This window comes from Suncus etruscus, chromosome X, assembly GCF_024139225.1.
Source record: "Suncus etruscus isolate mSunEtr1 chromosome X, mSunEtr1.pri.cur, whole genome shotgun sequence".
Classification (NCBI taxonomy): domain Eukaryota; kingdom Metazoa; phylum Chordata; class Mammalia; order Eulipotyphla; family Soricidae; genus Suncus; species Suncus etruscus.
The window spans coordinates 78,109,974-78,131,244 of record NC_064868.1 but is presented as its reverse complement, the minus strand read 5'-3'; the positions used below and the strand labels follow the sequence as shown (position 1 = coordinate 78,131,244).

General features: G+C 39.7%; 2 non-coding genes and 1 pseudogene across 2 annotated transcripts; 1 reads left to right on the top strand and 2 right to left on the bottom strand.

Annotated features, from left to right (window-relative positions):
* Positions 1 to 2,817: 2,817 nt before the first annotated feature.
* On the bottom strand, positions 2,818 to 2,947 carry LOC125999712 (small nucleolar RNA SNORA22). The gene has a single exon (XR_007492191.1). It is a non-coding gene; the product is annotated as a small nucleolar RNA SNORA22 (small nucleolar RNA).
* Positions 2,948 to 11,569: 8,622 nt separating this feature from the next.
* On the top strand, positions 11,570 to 11,750 carry LOC126000027 (uncharacterized; annotated as a pseudogene).
* A 7,869-nt stretch (positions 11,751 to 19,619) lies between these two features.
* On the bottom strand, positions 19,620 to 19,752 carry LOC125999819 (small nucleolar RNA SNORA51). The gene has a single exon (XR_007492287.1). It is a non-coding gene; the product is annotated as a small nucleolar RNA SNORA51 (small nucleolar RNA).
* Between the last annotated feature and the right edge of the window lie 1,519 nt (positions 19,753 to 21,271).

Genomic DNA, 21,271 nt, shown 5'->3' with positions numbered 1-21,271 from the left:
ATTAATGTCTTGTTCCACTGCTTGAGTAAGAGTGCGGAAATTGGATTGAGAGGATACAAGAGAGTAGATACCAGTGCCAGCGCCAGTAGCGCCAACAGCAAGGAGCACTGCAAGTGTAATGGAGGTGAAGGGCTCACGGCATTGTCGAGAAAGGGATTGAGAAGAATAGGAATAGGGTGAGGCGGCAGGAGAGGGAAAGATATGTTCTGAGTGAATGGTGATTTTTGGAATGAGAATAACGAGAATACAGTAATCATGTGAAAGGAGGAAAGAAGAACGAATGACAAAAGGAGTAAGACCAGAAGCACAGGCAAAATAAGTACCATTGGGAGCTAACAGATAGGGTTGTGAGGAGGAAGAATTGTAGATGTTAATAGTTTCGTTGCACACGTCAAGTAATTGGCTAGGAAGCAGGGAGTCGTTAGGCTTAATGCAGAGGCCAGAGCCTACGACTTGACCGACTGTAATGCCATGTTGAGGTTGTGTGTTCCAACGGAGGTCAGAGGGGTTGGAGGTAGAGGAAAGGTTGCCAAACACTGCAACACCTTCATAGAAAGGAGGTTGAGGAGAAAAACAAAGCTAACATCTTTCATAGGCAGGATTTGTAAGGGCAAGAGCAGAAGCATTTATGAGATTGAGAATAACCTGAGAGGACGGAGAAGGACCTGAAGGCATAGTGAGCTGTCTGAGAGAAGGAGAGGCAGATGGAAGAGGATAAGGAGGAGAAGGCATGTGTGATGGACCTGAATGAGGATGAAGAAAGGTGTTAGGACCAACGGCGAGGGGGTGAGAATTCGGCAACTGTTTAAGTAAACGGAGGGAAAAAAGAAGTCCAGGGTCGGTACGCCTAACGTAAAGTCTGAGTCCCCATTGTACGGGTTGAGTCCAGTGATGCTGACGTCCAGCAGCAGTAAATTCGATGATGAGGGGGTTACACCAACCACGGGTAGCAGAGGATGCATCACATTTCAGAAAAGGAGGAGTTGGGGGGCGTGAAACGGTGATGAAGTCCCAGGAGGAAGAGGGTTTCCAATAAGCAGTTCCGGTGGTTTCACAGCCCCAGGAGGCGCAAAAGTGTTGGTTATGAGCGCCACACTTATAGTCGCTGGAACGGGGCCGGTGGTGACTAGGGCAGACGTAGAAGGTGGTGAAGGGGTGGCGTAGTACATCACGGCGAATAACAGAGTTGCAGCCACCGCTAGCAGGGGAGTAATAGTCATCGGGGTCAACAGCACGAGGTTGAGGCAGGCGGAAATTGGAGGTGCCCCAGTATAGGCTTGCACCCATGGTTAGGGCACAAAGGTCGACTTGCAAGACCGGCCAAGGGATGGAGGTAGAGAGGATGGAGGTTGTTGGTGGCATCGGTGGGCATCCAAGGCAGCTAGGCAGAGTGTCTAATTCAGCATTGTCAAAGGTGGAGTCAGTTAGAAACAGGTTTGCAGGAATGGCGTCTAGCAGGAGGTTTATAAGAAAACAGCTTGGCAGAAGGCAAAATGGTTACTTCATATAAAAATTAAGAATTTGCAGAAAACATTAGCAATTTACATTACACTAGTTATTTTTGAATACCACGGGAATGCTATTTGACCTCTGTTAGACTTTGGCATAAAAGAAAATTTATAATTAACAATTGCTAATTAAAAAAATTTTTTAAACTGAATATAAAGGATTTTTCTTAAACTTCTAGTTATTATGTTAAAGCTGGATGCTATTTTTTAGCCATAAATACATATTCTATAGGCTTGAACTTACACATAGCAGGAAAGCCAGGTGACTGCAAAGTCCAGAAATTCTCCAGGGAAAAGTTATCCCCGATGGCCATTGAGAAATCTGGGGTTTGCCATCCCTCACACTTTCTGCCATGTTCTTAGAAGGACAAAGCTAGCTTAATACATAATTTTTAACACATGATTTTTAATTGTAAGATGCCAGTTTGTGAACTGACCAGACTGAACCAGGTTGAAAAAATTAATTGAAATTTAAAAAATGGATAAGGCTTTAAAAATTGTATTATTATAAAATGTAGAGATAACAAATAAACAGACAAAACAAAACAACACTAAACACAACATTTTACACTTGTGGCCACTTTCATTCATCACAACAGACACATAAACAGACAAAAGGATTGATTTAAGACTTATTTATAAAAAATTGACAAGCGCTTTTAAATATTTAGCTAACATGTTTGTGAGAAGAAGAGAAAAAAAAATTTTGTAGAAAAACTTTTTTAGTTTTGAGAAGTACTTAATGTAGATGGAGTGGAACTTTGCTGAAAATAAATTTTAAGGTTTAGATTTAACACAAAACATTTTTAAAACAATTTTAATTTGAAGTTTAAAACATTAAGTAAAATGGTTAATGAGCACTGTAGAAGGAGTCTTCACTCTGAAGTATGAAATCATTTGCTGTAAATGAATAGGTTTTATTTAAATTGGTTTTGCAGTAGAACAGTAAGACAGCTGCAATAAAGTGTTAAAATTTTTATGATTAAACACAATAGCATGAACTATGATTATTAAAGGTATAAAAACTGATTTTAAAAATACAAACAACTGTTTTTACTATGAAGACTTTAAGTGAATAATTTGTAAAAAATATTATATACTAAATTAACTAAATGCTTAGATTATTATAAAATATAGTTAAAGACATCTGATGCATTTACACACCTAGAACTTAAGACTAAAATTATATTTAATACTAGTTAATTTGCTTATAAGGTTTAGTTACTTTTATATATTACTTATAAAATTATATATAATATATTTTTATTAATATTATTTTTTCACTGCGACACAAATATACAGATTTATATAATGTGCTGATATTTTGAATGCACTTAAAATAATAGTTCTTTCAATGCAGAAATAAAGAACAACCATTGCTGTAGCACAAAGTTAAAACTAAGGGTATTATAAAGCACACTTAGGTGTTTACTGTGCATTAAATTAACTATATTGTTTAAAAAGGCTAACTACATTATTTTTCACATAATTTTGTAAATACTTTAAAAATTAAAATAAAACTTTTAATAGAAATATAAGACTTAAATTTAACACTTTTGTGTTCGTTTGGATTTTAAAACACAAAGAAGTTTTTCTTTTACCAACATTTTGTTATCTGTAAAATGACAGAATTATGACCTTGCTTTAAAATTTTCTGAGAGGCATGAAAAAAAAAAAGTTTATTGCCCTTATCTTCCTGTTGCTTTTTAATGTTTTAATAATTACTTTACACTACTTAATGCACTAAACCTAATAACACATATTTGACGAAGTGTAGGGCTGACAAGGTGAAGCAGAGTTTTTCACTGATAACTTGGGGAGGGGCTAGCACAGTTAACAGCAGGAAGGTTAGAGGCAAATTATTTACAGTTAGCAGGGTGTAATGATATATATAAAAAAAGCAATCTTTTAAGATTAATTACTAATTTATTGGAATTAGAGGGAATGGCAACCGAAGAGGGGAGTCTGGGTTGCAAAAGCACCATGGGGATCATGGTTTTATTAATTGATTTGAGAATATGCAAGAGATGCCACTTTTCAGATTTCTTTTGAATAACAAAGATTGGGTATTTCAAGGTGAATTGGAAGGCTTAAAGTGGGAGTGGCAGGGTCTGAGCTGGCTGTTCTCCAAGGCTGGCAGGAAAGAGGCTGAAGGAGGCTGAGGATTGGTTGTTGCCGGTGTGGGGGAGCTGCTGGAATGCTGGCTTTGGGGAGCGACTTCCAGGCACGGAGGGCAGCAAGAGCCATGTTGGCAAGCTGGGACCTGGAAAGTGTGTGCTGTACCTTTAGAAAAGGGGGGGGGAGGGAGAAAGCAGCAACAGTTATGAAAAGAGGCGAGGCCAGCTATAAGAGCTTAGAGATCAGGATTCCTGCCTATCTGCAAGGGCTTTGCAGCGGAAAAAAAAGTTAACTTCCCAAGAGACAAAGAGTTCAGCTTTTAGATTCTAAGCAGGAGAGCGTGTAAGGGGCTTGGGGGCCATAGGAGGTTACGGCTTGAAACGGCTCTTTGAGGCTTTTCCAATTAAAGGCTTTGTATTGTTGCAATTGCTGGCTAAGGAGGGGAGGGTGGTGAGGGGAGTAAAGGTTTTGGTGAAACAGGGACGGAGCTGAAGCTAGGGAAGTGAAGGGCTGTTTAGGATTTTGCACAGAGGGTGCAGCGGCCTCTTCTGTAGGGGTCTGGGTGCATAGAGCAGAAGCATGGACAGAAGTAAGGGAGGGATATAAATGAGAAGCATTAGAGAGATCTTTAAGAGCATTAGTTACTTTGGAGACAAAGGTCAGTGGTGGAGGGAGGACAAGGGGAAGTATTCTCAGAGGGAGAAGGGAGATGAGAGACAGAATTAGAACGAGAGGGAGTCCTGGAACACTCACGGGAGACTTGTTGTACATGAGATTCAACGGCATGGATGATGTCTTTGGCGGTTCCGGCATTTTTAGTTACAATGATATCTCTTAACAGGCTCCAATATTGGAACATAATTTTTTCCTTCTGTGAATCATCATTATTTACAAAATAATCACTCATTTCATGTCCTACTTTGTCCCAAGTGGACGCAACAATTTCTGGACAGGTAATAATAAACCAATGACATACATTATGAATAAACATAAGAAAATTACAAATATTCTTTTTTGGTAACCTCTACATGTCTGGCTTTCAACTCAGACTGTATATATTTAATGAATTTAAGTTCAGTACTCAATGAAAACACCCATGGAAGTGAAGCCAACGGGCGAAGCCCCAAGAGCCAATCAGGGGCGGTGATCAGAACGACTGAAAAAACTGCAGTTTAAATATTTGATTAAGGCTAACTCGTTTCAACGCCTACCCGGATGGGGTATATCCTGCGATTTACGAAACAGCTCCGGACTCGCCGACCCGTAGTCGTTCGGAGTGTGGCGGTGGTCTTCGAGCCCCGCATTGGGCGCCAAAATGCGGGGTCCTGAAGCCCCCCAGGGGGGCCCGGCCAGCAGGAATTAGCTGGGAAGACTTCTCAGACAACCGCACTCCTATTTTGCTGGGTAGAAGCACAACCACACTGTAAAAAATCTGAGAGAGGTTAATAATAAAGACCCAAGGCAATGTCTCACTGCTCAAGGGCAACTTTATTTGGCTACAGCTCCTTCTTTTATAGAGAAGGAGAAGGGGGCAGTACAAGGGTGATGTCAATCACACTTTTGGCATGAAAATTACTTCATTATTCCAAATAAGGCAAGTGGGCAATACTTCTTGCAGTATCCATGGAAACATCTTGTGACCTTCTAGCTGCATTCCTAATTGCTTAACTATCAGGAGGTGGTGCGAGATGTGCCTGCCTCAGTGATCTTGAACAGACAATGTAGCATACACTTATTGATAATAGCCTAGTTCACTCCGAAATGTGGTCTTAAGGAGTGAGGCCTAGTTTCTGATAACGGTACCGGACAGTGTTGCTCTCCTCCGGGCTAGAGTTAATTATATCTACAGTTGCACATTCCTTTCTCTATAGCTCAAAAACTTACAGCAAGACTGCAAAATAGCTTTTAGGTGAAAAGCTGGAATATGGCAGAAAGAACAGCAAAATGGCCTCAAACAAGTCAGTCCCCAACACTGGATGTTTAAAACATACGTAAATCAATCAACATAATGTGCCAATCAAAAAAAAAGAAAAATGAAAACCATATATCATATCAATAGATACAGAGACAGCATTTTATAAGTTGCAACTCCCATTCTTAATACAAACTCTCACCAAGATGAGAAAGGAAGGAATATAGTCTCAATATAGTCAAGGCGATCTACCACAAGCCAATGGCAAATATTATTCTCCATGGAGATAAACTAAAAGCCTTTCTTCTAAAATCTGGTACAAGACAAAGCTGCCCTCTCTCACCACTCCTATTCAAAATAGTGCTGGAAGTACTTGCCATAGTGATTAGGCAAAAGAAGAATTCAAGGGCAACCTGATAGGAATGGAAGAAGTCAAGCTCTCACTGTTTGCAAATGACATACTATATTTAGAAAGCCCTAAAGACTCTACCATAAAGCTTCTAGAAACAATAAATTCCTATAGCAAAGTGGCAGTCTACGAAATTATCATGCAAAAATCAATGGCATTCTTATACAACAATAATGATAGAGAAAAAACTGACATAAAAACAATTCCATTCACATTAGATCCCCACTAACTCGAATATCTTGCAGTCAACTTAACTAAATATATTAAGGACCTACACAAAGAAATGTACAAAACCCTGCTTCAAGAAATAAAAATACTTTTTCGAAATGAGAACATTTTTTCATGATGTTATCTCAGCATTCTTTTGATACTGAGTGATCTTCTTTGCTATCTATTCTAATTAAACAATCAATTTGTGATAACCAAACATCTTTCAAATAAACAAGATAAGGAATGCAATTCTTCTTAAAAGTTGAAATAAAGTGACAACCATGACTCGGCAGAATTTACCATGGGACCAGTAAGAAGACTCTAGCCTAGGCTTTGACCTAAAATCTGTACAACAACCAAGATCTCTAATTCCAGAAGTCTGACAGAGACAACTGCAACGTTTGGAAACATAATGAAAGACTCTATCCTAGGCTTTGTCCTAGGATTGGTGCAAACACCAAGGCCACCAATTTCAGAATATTGATTAAAACAACAGTGTTGGAACAGAACTTCTAGAAGCATAAAGGAATACTCTATTCTAGGCTCCATCCTATGACCAGTGCAAATACCAAAATCTCTAGTTACAGAGGCCTGATTTTATCAATCACGACTGAGCAGAAAGTTTCCAGACACCACAAAAAGACCGAGAGGAGGGTAAAAGAGCATGTATGGAGCCTGTACTTATTACCATGACAGTATGCTTCAAGGGCAGAGAAACCCTGTATCTCTTAGGCCAAGGGAATTCCCTTTCTAATCTCCCCAATATTTACTGTGCCTATGCAAAAGAGGGGAAAAAAGGAAGCAAAATTTTTTAAATTTGGGCTTGTGATTATTGCTTTTTTGTTGTCTGTATTGTGGTGGTTATTTTTTTTGTCACTGTAGTTTTTGTTGTTGTTTTCTTCTTTGTCATTCCTTTTTTCTTAATTTTTGTAGTTTTATCATATTTTTATTCCTTTTCCCCTTTCTTCTCTTAAATTTTTATTTATAAGCCTCTAGATGGATCCCTCCCAGATTTTTTTGTTTTGTTTTTTGCTTTCTTGTTTTTGTTTTTTGTTTTTGTTTTGTTTATTTTTTTTCTATTTCATTCCCTTCAAACAGAATCACATAACTTGAATCTTCTTGTTCTGCCTTATAAATTGAGGGGGAAAATGGGTGGTACCAAGACCAAACAGTTGTGTGAACACTGAGTAGAAATTAAAAAAAGATTAGTCAGGGGCCGGGTAGGTGGCGCTGGAGGTAAGGTGTCTGCCTTGTAAGTGCTAGCCAAGGAAGGACCGCGGTTCGATCCCCCGGCGTCCCATATGGTCCCCCCAAGCCAGGGGCGATTTCTGAGCACATAGCCAGGAGTAACCCCTGAGCGTCAAACGGGTGTGGCCCAAAAACCAAAAAAAAAAAAAGATTAGTCATAAACACCAAATCCAAAGCCAATGACAACAGAATTGATACCCATTCTACAACAAGCTAGACACAGAGTAGACTACTTATACTAGCAGTCTGGGGAGCGAAGGATGGGGATATGGGATGCATGCTGGTAACAGAGTTGGAGTGAGGACAACACTGGTGGTGAGAATGCCCTGGGTTCAATGCCACTATGTACCTAAAATATTACTGTGAAATATTTATAATACACTTTGGTCACAATAAAATTATTAATAAAAAAGTTGAAATAAAGTATGTTCAGAACAACCTCTTTACTGAATACCTGGAACTTCTAACCTTTATTGTTTTTGATTTGGGCTGCATCTGGCTTGTAGAGCTATGTGCTAGGGATCATTTCTGGTGAGCCTTGGGGCCCCATAAACATGCTTGAGAGTGAACTGAGGCAGCCCCATGGAGGGTAAGCACCTTACATTTCATCAGGTCTAACATCTACCTTTTATCCTTCCTGAAACTAGAAACACTCATGTTAAAACTGGGCCTTCTCTTGGAGAATCATAACCAAACACACAATAAATTGACAATCGCTTTGGCTGACGTTTTCATAGTTGTTAAGTCTCATGAATGTGGAGATTAAGAGCTTTGATCTTTTCTTAGATGGAAGCTGGATTTTGATGAGGCCAGTTGAGTTTTCTGAGTTGTGTTCTTTGGTGCTATTTTCTGACCCAAACAGATAAGAACGTAGCTCCCACCATTCAGATAAAGAGTCCTTTTCTTAAATTCATTGCTCTGTGGGCACCTTGCAGCCTAACACATCAGCAATAATGGCTAAATCTATGCCTATAAAAATAGATCCTTCTAAAGCTGAAATGTTGCATTTGAGTGTCCTGTTTCTTTGCATTCTATTAACTTGCAAAGACGAAGGAATAATATGGGGTTCTTAATCTTCTGCACTTAATTTAGGTATAGAAGACTTGTAATCTGAAGATAGGAAGTAGTGAAATGAATTATTCTGGAATGGTGTTGGAGTATTACAAAAGCTTTCAATTTTGTTTCAGAATTTTTCATGATCATGAGAGAAAATTTTATAATACATAATACTTCATTTTTAACACATATGTAAATTATCTTATTTTGTTCTTATGTATATATGTATAAGTGATAGCAATTAATGGGCAAAAGCTATGGTTATTCCCAGGAATTGTTTTATAGGTGGCTTTAATAGTCCTTGATTTTTTTATTGTTTTCCCAAATTTAAAATGACCAGAAGTTATTTAAGCCATGTTAATTACCCTTCCTCTTCTGTCTTAGACACTGGAAGATATCATTTAAATGTGGTATTTAGAATAACTGGATGAGAGAATGCAATTATCTAACAGTGGGATACCAAGACCAACTTAATACTTGAGTATCAAGCAGAGAAGATAATAAATCAAAAGGAGGTGGGGAGAGGAGACATATGAGAAGCAGAGAGGTGCAGGGGTCAAGTGGACTCAGGTACATTGGTAGATTTATAAGATGCTATTTTTAATAATATTATATTTTAAAACCGTGGTTATATACATGATTGTAGTTGGGTTTCAGTCATAATAAGAACAACTCTCTTCACCAGTGCAACCTTTCCATCACCAATGCCCCCATCTCCTCCCTCCTTCACTCCTCACCTGTATTTGAGACAGGCTTTCTACATTACTCATCACTAACATTGTTATGATAGTTCTCAGCATAGTCATTCTCTAACTGCATTCACCACCTTTGTAGTGAGCTTCATATCTTGAGACCGTCCTTCTGACTTTCATCTCTGGGAATTATTTTAATGTCTTTTATTTTTCTTAAAACCCATAGATGTTTGAGACAGTTCTGTGTGTCTCTTTCTCTTTCTGACTTATTTCACTCAGAATAATAGATTCCATTACATCAATGTATAAGAAAATTTTTGACTTCATCTGTCCTGATGGCTGCATAATATTCCATTGTGTATATGTACAACAGTTTCTTTAGTGATTCATCATTCATCTGTTGAGAGGCATCTTGGTTGCTTACAGTCTGGCTATTGTAAATAGTACTGCAATGAATATAGGTTTGAGAAAGGGATTCTTGCATTGCGTTTTTGAGTTCCTAGGGTATATCCTTAGGTGTGGTATAGCTGGGTCAACAAAGGAACCAAAAATAGGTAGGCAGAAGGAAATAACAAAGCTAATAGGAGAAATCAATGAAGTGGAAATCCAAAAACAATAGAAATATCAACGAAAACGACAGTTGGTTCTTTAAAAAAATAAATAAGATTTATAAACCACTATCAAAACTCAGACATAAATGGAGAGATCAAAATCTAATACACTGGATTAGGAATGAAAAGGGGGAGATCACCTCAGTTGACTGCAGAGATTCAAAGGGTAATCATAGACTTCTTTGAGAAACTCTATGCTATAAAACATGAAAACATGGAAGAAATGGATAAATTCTAGGACTCTTATAACCTTCCAAACCTTTAAAAAGGGATTTCAACCAATCCTCTTCAGACTATTTCATGAAATTAAAAATTAAGGAACACTCCCAAATAAGTTTTATAAAGCTAACATCACCTTGATACCAAAACCAGACAGAGATGCTGCAAAAAAAGACAACTACAGACCAATATCTCTGATGAACACAAATGCAAAGATCCTCAACAAAATTCTGGCAAATAGGATCCAATGCCTCATTAAGAAGGTCACACACCATGACGAAGTAGGATTCATTCCAGGAATGCAAGGATTGTTAAACATATGTAAATCAATCAACATACTACACTATATCAACAAAAAGAAAAATAAAGAACCATATGATCTTATCAATAGATGCAGAGAAAGCATTTGATAAGATCCAACATCCATTCTTTATGGAATGTTAAAGCCAAATATTCAAACTACAGAGTCAACAACACTGAAATTATGAAACCTAAACCTGAACAACCAAAGTTAAAAAGTGCTTGTTAAGATGGCAGGCTGGAGGTGGGTGGGAGGGAGGGATGGAGTTTAGAAACATTGGTAGGGGGAAGTTGACACTGGTGGTGGAATAAATGCTGGAACATTGTATGTCTAAATCTCAACTACTTTGTAAATCATGGTACTTTAAAAAATAGTTAATTGTTATCCCAGACAATCAAGTTTACTTTTCAACTATTTTATAAATCACTGGAAAACGAGTGCTGCAGAGGTGTTGCGTTGCTAAGCAGAACCTTCGTGGGGTCCGGGAACCTTTCACAGGGAGAGAAGCAGGATCATGAGTGGACGAATATGAAATATGAAAATGAAATAAATGAGACCACACAAAATGCATTGTATGGGGACCCTTGTCCAAGGGACGAGAGACAAATTTACTTTTCAGCTGATGACATTTATAAGCACAAACTCAGGTATGCAAGGTATCCTCAAAGAGCAGGAGAGCAGTACAATGGGGAACAAGGCCTTAAATTTACATATTAAAAGATCATTCGTCAGGTGAGAAAGAACTCTGCTGGAGGGTAGTGAAACCTGAGCTAGAGATGTTTTTGGTTTAGCAAAAAGCAGGTTTTTCAAGAAACCAGGAGGAGAGAGACAGAGATATTTATGATGTTTATGTAGTAGCTGGAAAATAGATTTTAGGGGGGATGGAAATAATTGTTTACCATCATAGAGCTAGACTCAGAAAAACAAGCTGCTGGAGCCAGGTTATACGAACTAGCCAGCAGGGAACTTTTGGCGGGGTTTTGGTACTGACATTTCTTTGTCTGTAGGAAAGCTGAGGCTGGATTTCTATAGTGTCCAAATAAAGAGAAAATGTAATGTTACAGCCATGTTGAAATTACTGCCAATGATCCACACAAAGGGTCAAATGATTGACTTTGCTAAGCGGGCCTTTTGGCAAATAATTCTTTGGGAGGAAGGCACTGGCCCAGGACGGCAAAAAGCCATGTCTGGTGCGTGCCCCCCCTAAGTAGGGAGTAACAAATGAGGGAACTTTGTCTTAAAGTTGTTGAATACTCTAACCTTTCAATGAAAAAAAAGTAAAGTGATCGCTTCTCGGCCTTTTGGCTAAGATCAAGTGTAGTATCTCTTATCAGTTTAATATCTGATATGTCCTTTATCCGAGGACAATATATCTAAAAAAAGTAAAGTATTAGGTACAAACTTAATGGTAGTGATTATGATTGGATTCAGGTGTGTATTGCAAGACTGAAACTCAATTATGAACAACTTTACAATCACAGTGTTTAAATAAAAAGGGAAAAAGAAAAAATCTAATTAGCTTTGTTAAAAAAACAAAGGACATAAAATAGAGAGTCTAGGAGGCAGGTTGGGATAGGGATGACACTTGATCTGCAAACACTTGGTTAAGGGAAGTTATATTGGTGGTGAACTTGGTGTATGCTTGAAATGAAATGATGAATAACTTTGTAAGTCAATTTGTATCATGAAAGTTAATTTTTTTAATAAAAATTGGTCTTGCACCCCAAACAAGGGTTATATTGCATTTTTCTTTTCTATAGAAACTTTGAGTCCTAACAGATAAAGTGTTCCATGTAAACTATAACAGAAACATATTGTAGAATTTTTAAGGTGTAGCACTATATGTTAGAATAAGTCAGGACGGGCCCGGAGAGATAGCACAGTGGTGTTTGCCTTGCAAGCAGCCGATCCAGGACCAAAGGTGATTTGTTTGAATCCCGGTGTCCCATATAGTCCCCCGTGCCTGCCAGGAGCTATTTCTGAGAAGACAGCCAGGAGTAACCCCTGAGCAACGCCGGGTATGGCCCAAAAACCAAAAAAAATAAAAAAAAAGAATAAGTCAGGACACTGGAACCTTCAAATGATGGCATTGCTTTTTTATTTCTTTTCTAATGAAGACTCAGAGTTACATAAATGATGTGTTCCAGTATTAGCCATTCTCTGTGCTGATCATGGCTCCATTATGCAATTGCTTGACTTTAACTCACTCTACATCTCTGAAGCCCGATATCTGTATCTATAGACTGTAGGTAACATCTGTCTGGTGAGATTATTTTGATGATAGTAGATAATTGTAACTTCATCTCACTTGCTTAATTGCTATGTGGCTCAAGTGGCTAAGTCACTGCTCCTGTGTAGAAGCCCAGGGAAAGAGTTCAGTAAAACATTTTCCTTGACAATCCAGCTTCTCTCAAAAAAAGAGTTATGCAGAAAACCTCTGTGGCTGAAAAAACGCCCTTCAGCAGAACGTGAATTACGGTCTACACTGCCTTCTTATAATTATGAGAACAAATGAATGAGTGAATGGATTTATTCCCTTGATTCTCACACTTTTATTTTATCAAAACATTGAAGATTTATGTTTGGTTGGGCATGCCTTTGATCTCAGGTGCCTTAAAGAAGCACAACATTCATTAAATGTTTTTATTTCTCTTATGGTGGATCCAAGGCTCCTTGCTCATTTGTCCTAATTCCCCTCATCAAAGGGAGCTGGTAATTACAGGACAAAGGACTGTAGCGTTTTTTCTAGTTCTCTAATTCTTACTGTTGTCTCTGATTTAACCGTGGTGTTACCTTCCACCCATGTTCTCATGGCATTTGGTTTGTCTAGCAGTGTTTAAATTGGTGGTGTCAGATGGATTTCTGTAGCCTCCTGTTCAGCTCTAGTTATGATTATTATATTCAGATATTTTTGAAAGTTCAGGGCTTGCTGCCTCACTCTTCTCTCACTACCTACCAACCTAAGAACTTAAATTATCATGAGTTCTAATGATATTTTATTTGCGGGGTTCTAAAACAGTGCTCAGGTGTTGGGGGATGTTGAACCCCTTGTTTGTGATTTGAAAGTCCAGAAATATCTCCCAAAATGGAGATTATATCCCATTCTTCCATTCTTCCTCTTGGGGGAAGCCTAAGTGACAATTCTCCACCACGAATAATTCAGACAGATACAAAGGTTGGGGGACAAAAGTTGGTGAGGCGAGTCTTTTAACAGTTCTGATGCCAACTCCAGAACAACAATCGAACCAGCCATCAGTTCTGCCAAAAAGTCTTTCTCGCCTCACCCAAAGGCTTTTTATTCTTTTCTCAATTGTCCCCACCTGGAAGATCCAGGTGGGACGACAGGCAAAAACAATTCTACGAAAATACACTACACTCAGGGACCTTGAAAACCATTCCTGATAATACTTAGTCAACCAAATCAGATGATTCAGTGCTTGTGTCTGGCAGTTTTCCATTCTGACAATATTTGGGGACTCTGGGGCCATGTGGTAGCGGTATAGATTAGAGTCATTGTGCCTGCAAAACATGTATCTCTGACTCCTGAGCCATCTCCTTGGTCCAATGATATTATTGTCACTACTGAAAATTTTTTTTACATTTTTGGGGGTAATACTTGGTGATGTTCAGGAATTAGTTCCTGTTTTGTGCTCAGAAGTCACTTCTCGTGGTGCTCAGGGGACCTTAGGGAATGCCATGGATTGAACCCAGGTCAGATGCATGCCAAAAGAGTACCTTATCCATTGTGTTATCTCTCCAGCCCCTATTACTCTTTTTACTTTGCATATCTTTATGCTTGGCTAAGTCTTCCCAGGACCATATCGGTTATTGTGGGTCTTTGAAAAGTCTTTATACAGAGAAGGACAACATCATTGATAATACAGGGAAATTTACCGTTCTGTTTGTATTTTCTAAATTATGTAAAACTAAACTAAACAAAACAAAATTAAACAATGGAAAAGTGTGTAAAAACAAAATCAAAAGACAAATTAATAACCTTTTTAGTGCTAAGTTCTCTGGTCAGAATTTTAGGAATAAAGCCAGAAAAGGAACTATAAATCTTCAGGAACTCTCTGTGTGGTCACTTATGTGCAAGATCTGGTCCTGCTGTAACATTACAAAGAAAGATCAATAAAGACAGCATGATATAGCCATTCAGTTAGAGGTCATTCACATTCTTTTGCATTTTAATTTGAGAGCTTGGTTGCTTGGTTATAATTTCATCAAAAAGAAAGATAAATCTTTCTTGAATGAAATGATCTCTGTGAGATGTAGTTTGGAATATTTTTCTGAAACAATTTCAGCCTAACCAAAGCCCTTTCAACTAAAATATCTTTATGGTGGGGGTGGGGGTGAGGAAAAACCCAGTAGTGTTTAGTGATTGCTCCATGTGCTAGAGAGGAGAGGAAAGGAGAGGAGATGATAGGAGAGAATAGGAGAGGAGGTGAGAGGAGAGGAGAGAAAGGGAGATGAGAAAATAGGAGGGGAATAAAAAAGAGAGAGGGGGAGAAAAGAGGAGTGAAGAGGAGCAGGGCAGAGGAGAGAGGTTGGAGTGAAGAGAGGGGGGAAGGGAGATGTAAGAAGAGGAATGGAAAGGAGGAGAGGGGAGGTGAAAGGAGGAAACTTGACAGGAAGGAGGATAAGAGGAGGAAAGGGGAGTATGTGCAAAATGCTGAATCCAGGCCTCCCTAATGTTCTCTGCAACCAATAATAAAATGATGCTTTTGAGGTGTTGGACCATACTTGCCTGTGCTCATGACTTACTCCTCGATCTGCTCTGAGATCATTCCTGGTGGAATTTGGGGATACCTGACACCTATGGGGTAGTGGAGATCAAACACAGGTTATCCATGTGCAAGACAAGCTTTTTATTCTTTGTTTCCCCTCTCTAGTCCCCAAATATGATTATAAATTTGCTTACTATTTTCAGTTCTAGGAGAGATTATCTTCAAAGGTTAAATGAAGTTAAATTTATATTCATATGGACCAAATATGTCTCCTCAAAATGCATCTGTTGGAGCTTTAACCTCCAATTGTCATGGTGTTAGAAGACGGGACATTTGGAGGGTAATCAAAGTTTTTTGAGGTCATGATGGTGGAGTCATAATGATAACATTAGTGCTCTTAAAAGAAGAGAAAGGGGAAGCAGAGTTTCTGTTGCCATAGGAAGACACAGTGGCTGTCAGCAATTTGAGATGAGCCCTCATCAAGGACTAATATGTTGACACTTTAACTTAGACTTCCAGCATTCAGAACTATGAAAAATATGTGCCTATTATTTAAACTCCCAGTCTAAGGCATTTTACTATAGCAGACAAAGGCAAATTTATGACATACACATTTCTATAACACAGGTTCAACTACGTTGCAGAACTAAGCTCTCCAAAGACAGCCCCTTAATATAGAATGGACCTTTGAAACTAATATTAATGCTCTACTTCAAGATTAGTGTTATTTTTAGGTGTCCAGGTTTTGGTTTAGGGGTCACACAAGGCAGTGCTTAACAATTACTTCTGTTGTGGCACTCAGGAATCACTCCTGTCAGAGGTTTGGGAATCATATCGGATGTCAGGAGTTGAAATTGATTTAGCTTAATGCAAGGTAAACGGCTTAATCCCTAATCCATCTCCCTAGCTTCCTGCAGGTCTGCTTCTTAGAGGATTTTACCTTAGGTATATAGTAGCAATGTCAAAAATTGCTTGTCTGTGCCTTAAGAAAATTTTCATTAAGAGAAAGGTATGTAATTAGTGGTTTGAAAGTGCTGGTTAAGGTAAAATCAAGAATTGAAGCTGGAAGAAGAAATATACTCCATCTTGGCTTGTTTTGGGAGACTTGACCCAATATGTTAGACCCTGTGTACACAGAGTTTGCACCATATATTTCTGTAGAGAATCTTATGCTAGAACTCAGGAGAAGCACATAATAGTGGTTTGTTTTGACAACTGCTCAAGTACTTTTGCTGTTTTTGATATGCCATGACAATGTGTACTACTTGTCGTTTCCACTTCAGCGTGACTTATACAAACTGTAATGCTGGCATCAGTGTATGTTAGAGCCGACCATTTCAAGTGTCTTTCGCGGCCTACTTAAACTGTTAGTAAAGTGTTAAATCAAGATGGTCTCAACAGCAGCTTCCCACTTTTCTATATTCTTTAAAGAAGTTATGTGGTAAATTCATAACAGACACAAAAGATATTGTTTTCTGACTATTTTTCTTTTATCATTCTGTTGTTGTGCACTCATAGTTTTGTTCTACCATTCTCAGTTTATGGTATTTAGGAAGAAAATAGGCTTAATTAGGCACAGGGCAGCTTTCAAAGTCTGGAACTTCAACACACATACATCATATGTATTGCCTCTTAGCAGCTAAATCTGATGCCTTCTACATCTACACAAACACTGTCTTTTTTAATAATTTTTATTTAAACAACTTGTTTACAAACATGATTGCAGTTGGGTTTCAGTCATATCAGATGGCACCACCCAATGACCAGTGCAACATTCCCATCACCAATGACCCAAATATCCCTCCTCCCCTCCCGCCCTTACCTGTACTCTAAACAGGCTTTCCACTTCCCTCATATATTCTAATTGTTAGGATAGTTCGCAATGTGGTTATTTTCTAAATAAACTCATCACTCTTTGTGGTGAGATTCATGAGGTCAGCTTTAACGTCCAGCCCTCCTCTCTTTTGTCTCTGAAAATTGTTGAGAAATGTCTTTCATTTTTCTTAAAACCCACAGATGAATGAGACAATTCTCCATCTTTCTCATTCTCTCTGACTTATTTTACTCAGCTTAATAGATTCCGTGTACATCCATGTATAGGAAAATTTTATGACTTCATCTCTCCTGACGGCTACATAATATTCCATCATGTATATGTACCACATTTTCTTTATATATATATATATTTCTTTTATTTAAACACCTTGATTACATACATGTAATCAGTGTGGCCTTATTTTTCAATGGGAATGTTGGGTTCTTTCGGAGTGGTGGAGGGGCTGGCCCCAATTCTGGCAGTGGGACAAGTGTTGGAATGTAGTGTGCTTGGATCTCTGCTTGCAATGATTTCATTAGGATGCTGAAAGTAAAGCACAAAGCATCAGTATAGCTATCAGTATAGCACTGAAAATAAATATGGAGCTTGTCTTACAGGTGACCAACTAGGGTTTGATAAGCAGTGTCCCATATGGAAGTCTGAGCACCACCATGAGCAACAGTGACCTTGACAACAACACCAAACAATTAAATAAAAATAAAGGAGTAACTAAATTAATCAAAAACGAAAGTAAATGTACATAATGATTAAAATAAACAGTATTTGTGAATTGTATCCTGGATCATGATATGTTAGGAAAATATGATATTTTTTCAACGTAAGCCATCCTGTATGAACGGTAGTGCCATTTCTATAACGGTTAAGCTAGTCTAGGAAGTTCCTACCAACGCAGGAAACCAGAAAGAGACACATGTTAGGAGTGTGGAAGTTCTATGTCACTATATGTCGAAATCCATTCTGAATCTGAAACTTTCCTTAGAAACCTCCTCTAATAACTGACTACGTAATGGTAAGAAGGGGAAATTATGAGTGCCAATGAGCCCATTTAGGACTAGGTGCAGTGATCAATGGTTTGGAGAAAACATACTTTCTGATCTCAATTGAACTAGAGATGAGGAAATAGAAGACCTTAATTGCAGGCGACCCTTTAAGAGATGTTGATGAAGCCCACCCCCACCCCATTTCTTTAGTCAAGCCCACTGAACTCTGGCTGGGCCCTCCCCCTACAAATGTCACCAGATAGCCTTTGTGATGTAACTTCACCTCAGGCTGCTATTAACTGGGGCAATATCTTGCAGCCCATCAGAACAAGGGGGGTGGTTCCGCTGGTGCCAGGGTATTACTGGGCGCAGCAGAAGCCAGAAGGCAGCAGGCACTGTTGGTGCTTCACCATGTTAAATTCAGAGGAGGAGGGAGGTGCTTCTGCTTCCGGTGCACAAACATGGCCAAGCGGAGTCACAGTGAGGAAAGTTATCCTCAAGAGGTCCCCGGGGCAGCAGGACTTCTCCTGTGAGGTCCTGGATGACTCTCATGAGCTTGACGACAACGAGAAGGAAGAAGAGAGGAAAAAGGTGAGTTGACTCTGGTCTTGGGTAACTTTTCCTTAAATTCTGCCTCAGAGTCTCTTCCTTTCCCCACGTGGAGCCTGACCCTTCCATGGTGGGCCCTCCTTCAGTGTTGCCTTATTTTCCAACGGGAATGTTGGGTTCTTTCGGGGTGGTGGAGGGGCTGGCCCCAATTCTGGCAGTGGGACAAGTGTTGGAATGTAGTGTGCTTGGATCTCTGCATGCAACAATTTCATTATGATGCTGAAAGTTAAAGAAAAAAGTCTATTTCAATGACAAAGGCATTTCTGTCGACCTTGATCTCCTACTAGGTGAAAGAGATAGTAGAAATGGTGAACACCAGGCTCAAGGAGAATAAGAGTAGGCCTAAAGGGAAGAAGGTGCACGTCTTTGTATTTTGGTACCGAACTAAGAAGGCAAAGGACAATCAGCCCAAGAACAACGAAGAAGGTGCGGAGACACCTTCAACTTCCCAGTGCTCATAATCTCTCAAAGATTGTGCTTGCCCTCACAAAGGCAGTGCACACGTGGTTTCTTTGCTCTTTCAAGTGCAAGTCGATCATGTAGCTGCCCCAATAAAACATGGAGCAAAATGTTAACTTTGTAGTTTTCTTTGTGTGGGACCAGGAAGGGAAGAAAGGAAGGAAGGGAAGAGTGATGTTGGGCAATAATGACCCAGCAAATTTCATTGCTGAGTTCTTTGCATGAGTGAGAACTATGTATGGATTGGTGACTGAAAAAATGGTGCTTGACCCTTTATCCCACTGCTAACAAATAAAAGGGCTGTTTTTTCCCTCCTTTACCTTGCCATAGAGTTTTTCTACTGATCGAATGACAAATATAACAGTATCCAGAGTATTAATACAATAGTGTTAATTTTATTATATTACTGCATAAAATTAGTTCTAGTTTTTTTTTCAGTAGAATTTATAGTTTTCTATTTTTCTATCCTTTTACTCTGAGCATGTTTCCATACTGAAAAGTTAAGTGTGCTTCCTGATGCAGCAGATGACTGGTTTTTGTTTCCGATACAACGCGATACTCTGCATTTTGATGTTTTTTTCCCATTACCAAGTAAGGACAGTATGAAAGAAATGGCTCTTGTAACATATATTGTGTAGGATTGTTGTCGTAACATTGGGATGTTGGTTTGTTTAATTGACCTTTGAGTAGCTCAGTTTCATTAGCTGGAGTATTATGAGTTTTTCTTGTCCCCCCATTCACAATACAGACCAGGCAAAGGGCCTGGTTTGAGGTGTATATGGGGAGCATTTACTATACCTGCTCTTTCTATATAGCCAGTGAAAAGAGCACAGCCTGTGGTAAGCTTTGAGAGGCCAGATCTTTTCTTTTCTTTTCTTTTGATTTCCTTTTATATATAGATCAGAAACCCATCACCAGTGCAACATTCCCATCACCAATATCCCAAGTGTCCTTCCTCCCCACCCTATCCTGGCCTGTACTCTAGACAGGCTTTCTTTATTTTTTCTTTTCTTGTTTTGAGTTGGAATATTTTTAATTCTCCTTCCCATCTGAATGCGAGTTTAGCTGGGGAGTGGACTCTAGGTTGAAAATTTCTTTCATTCAGGGCTCCCTGTGTGTGACACCAGGCGGGGAAAATCCGCGAAAGTACACCGGCCCAGTGGGGCTCAGCTGTGAAAGACTGTGAGTGTGACCTGTCTATGTCTGTCTACTGTCCTCTTGTGTAAAACTCTTGCGAGTGGGGCAAAAAGAGCCACCAGAAACCTCGCTCCCCCAGACGCCATTTTCAGGGAGGGACTTCAGAGCATAAAAACCGGCTAACCTTTGCAAAAGCTGGCTCCCTGTGTGTGACACCAGGCGGGGAAAATACGCGAAAGTACACCGGCCCAGTGGGGCTCAGCTGTGAAAGACTGTGAGTGTGACCTGTCTATGTCTGTCTACTGTCCTCTTGCGTGAAACTCTTGCGAGTGGGGCAAAAAGAGCCTCCAGAAACCTCGCTCGCCCAGACGCCATTTTCAGGGAGGGACTTCAGAGCATAAAAACCGGCTAACCTTTGCAAAAGCTGGCTCCCTGTGTGTGACACCAGGCGGGGAAAATCCGCGAAAGTACACCGGCCCAGTGGGGCTCAGCTGTGAAAGACTGTGAGTGTGACCTGTCTATGTCTGTCTACTGTCCTCTTGCGTGAAACTCTTGCGAGTGGGGCAAAAAGAACCTCCAGAAACCTCGCTCGCCCAGACGCCATTTTCAGGGAGGGACTTCAGAGCATAAAAACCGGCTAACCTTTGCAAAAGCTGGCTCCCTGTGTGTGACACCAGGCGGGGAAAATACGCGAAAGTACACCGGCCCAGTGGGGCTCAGCTGTGAAAGACTGTGAGTGTGACCTGTCTATGTCTGTCTACTGTCCTCTTGCGTGAAACTCTTGTGAGTGGGGCAAAAAGAGCCTCCAGAAACCTCGCTCGCCCAGACGCCATTTTCAGGGAGGTATTTCAGAGCATAAAAACCGGCTAACCTTTGCAAAAGCTGGCTCCCTGTGTGTGACACCAGGCGGGGAAAATCCGCGAAAGTACACCGGTCCAGTGGGGCTCAGCTGTGAAAGACTGTGAGTCTGACCTGTCTATGTCTGTCTACTGTCCTCTTGCGTGAAACTCTTGCGAGTGGGGCAAAAAGAGGCTCAGAGGAGCACGGCCGCTCCGCTTCACTACGCGGCTGTGCACTCTTTCTAAGGAAAGAACTCCATTGCAACAAGAAGGAAAAATCACACTAAGAACGGCGCTATATCACAGAAGCAAATATTTCTCTCTGGACTGTCTTCTCTGTTGCATGCTCGGGCCTAAGATTTGACCCAGTGTGAGGCTTCATCCACGGAGGACTCCCCA